The 2,317-nt window shown below is 38.1% G+C and overlaps 1 pseudogene; it reads left to right on the top strand.

The window, feature by feature from the left end:
- The first annotated feature begins 937 nt into the window (after window positions 1-937).
- On the top strand, window positions 938-1,089 carry LOC121099972 (annotated as a pseudogene).
- Window positions 1,090-2,317: the final 1,228 nt, after the last annotated feature.

Here is a 2,317-nt window from a genome sequence, read left to right on the forward strand (position 1 = left end):
TCTTTCTTGATGGACACTTCCCTCAGCTATCTGTTGACCTTTGGTTTTCCATATATATTTAAGAGGAAGGCTATAACAAAACTAATCAAGTTTCGTATGTATGAATGAGCATGTCAACTGGTGAATTTTGCTTTTCAGTGAATAGGCAAAGATTCATCCTTTTATAATGTCCAAATGACATGCTTCTTTTTTCTGGAGCTTTTAATTCTTTCCAGAGCAAAGAATGTTACAGTCTTTTCTGAGAAATAGAAAGGTGTTTGTGTGTGTGTATATGTGAGAGAGAGAGTAAGAGAGAGAATGGTTTGCTACTAGTGAGCAAAGAATGGGAAAAGCGCTTGACATTCAACAATTCTGTACGTAGACTTTGACTTTATCATTTTGTTTTCAGGCCAAGTCTTCTGCTGTGTTGTCCTGCCCAAGTCCAGAACTTTCTTGATTCAATTTCTTCAACTCCCATTGAGTGACACAGATTAGAAAGGGGCCTCAGGGTCCAGCCAGCTGTATACAGACTTCAATGAATCCTCCTTCCACTTCCAAATGGTAAGTCTTTCAGATACTCTGTAAGGTAATTAACTCATTGCTTATTAGCATTCCTCTATTAGTTGCTTAGGGGACAACTTTCTCTCCGAAAATGTTCTGAAGTCTCTCATCTGTTCTTGTCATTATACTTACTCTCCTTGTACTTATGAGTTAATTGCTTACATTTTTGTTTTATACTTTTACTGTTATTTTAGTGGGGGGGGGGAAAGGAAAGCAGATAAGTGGATGGGGTCAAACTGCATTTTTAACAGGGCACTCTGTTTTTTAATATCTGAATAACCTCTTCCAGGTTATTTCTCAATGTTGAGTTTAAAATTATGTCAATTAAATAAAAAAGAGTTTCAGGTTTTAAAAATTTACATCCTATATATTTTTGTTTATTTAGAGGCTATATGTAATCACTTCTCGGCCTTTTGGCTAAGATCAAGTGTATGTATAGGCTTTATGTAATAATTAGAAGAATGTCTTCTCCTTGCTTTTTTTTTTTTTTCTTAAGTAAGCTCTGTGCCTAATGTGGGGCTTGAACTCACAACCCTGAGATCAAGAGTTACATGCTCTACTGAATAAGCCAGCCAGACATCCCATAACCTAATGTTTTTCAAAGCAATTTTGCATATGTTACCCCATTTGAACCTCATAATATGAGAGGCTGAGCACTTGGGAAGTTTGGGCATAGCAGAGGACTGGAAGAGATGCTCTCCTGAAATATGCAGTAAAGTTGGAAATCTTCTTAAGTTTCATAGGAGATTAGCTTTAATATCTTTTTTAAAAATTTTTTATTGTGTTATGTTAGTCACCATACAGTACATCCTTAGTTTTTGATGTAGTGTTCCATGATTCATTGTTTGCGTATAACACCCACGTGCCCTCCTTACTACCCATCACCAGTCTATCCCATTCCCCCACCTCCCTCCCCTCTGAAGTCCTCAGTTTGTTTCTCATAGTCCATAGTCTCTCATGTTTCATTCCCCCTTCTGATTACCCCCCTTTCTTTGTCCCTTTCTTCCCCTACCGATCATCCTAGTTCTTATGTTCCATAGATGAGAGAAATCATATGATACTTGTCTTTCTCTGCTTGACTTATTTCACTTAGCATTATCTCCTCCAGTGCCGTCCATGTTGCAGCAAATGTTGAGAAATCGTTTTTTTTGATGGCTGAGTAATATTCCATTGTATATATGGACCACAACTTCTTAATCCAGTCGTCTGTTGAAGGGCATCTCGGCTCCTTCCATGATTTAGCTATTGTGGACAATGCTGCTATGAACATTGGGGTGCATATGGCCCTTCTCTTCACTACATCTGTATCTTTGGGGTAGATACTCAGTAGTGCAATTGCTGGATCATAGGGTAGCTCAATTTTTAACTTTTTAAGGGACCTCCACACTGTTTTCCAAAGTGGCTGTACCAACTTGCATTCCCACCAACAATGTAGGAGGGATCCCCTTTCTCCACATCCTCTCCAACAATTGTTGTTTCTTGCCTTGTCCATTTTTGCCATTCTAACTGGCGTAAGGTGGTATCTCAGTGTGGTTTTGATTTGAATTTCCCTGATGGCTAATGATTTTGAACATTTTTTCATGTGTCTGTTAGCCATTTGTATGTCTTCATTGGAAAAGTGTCTGTTCATATCTTCTGCCCATTTTTTGATTTGTTTATTTGTTTCTCGTGTATTGAGTTTGAGAAGTTCTTTGTAGATCTTGGATACCAGTCTTTTATCTGTAGTGTCATTTGCAAATATCTTCTCCCATTCCGTGGGCTGCCTCTTAGTTTTTCT

This window comes from Ursus maritimus, unplaced genomic scaffold, assembly GCF_017311325.1.
Source record: "Ursus maritimus isolate PB19 unplaced genomic scaffold, ASM1731132v1 scaffold_1, whole genome shotgun sequence".
NCBI classification, from domain to species: Eukaryota; Metazoa; Chordata; class Mammalia; order Carnivora; family Ursidae; genus Ursus; species Ursus maritimus.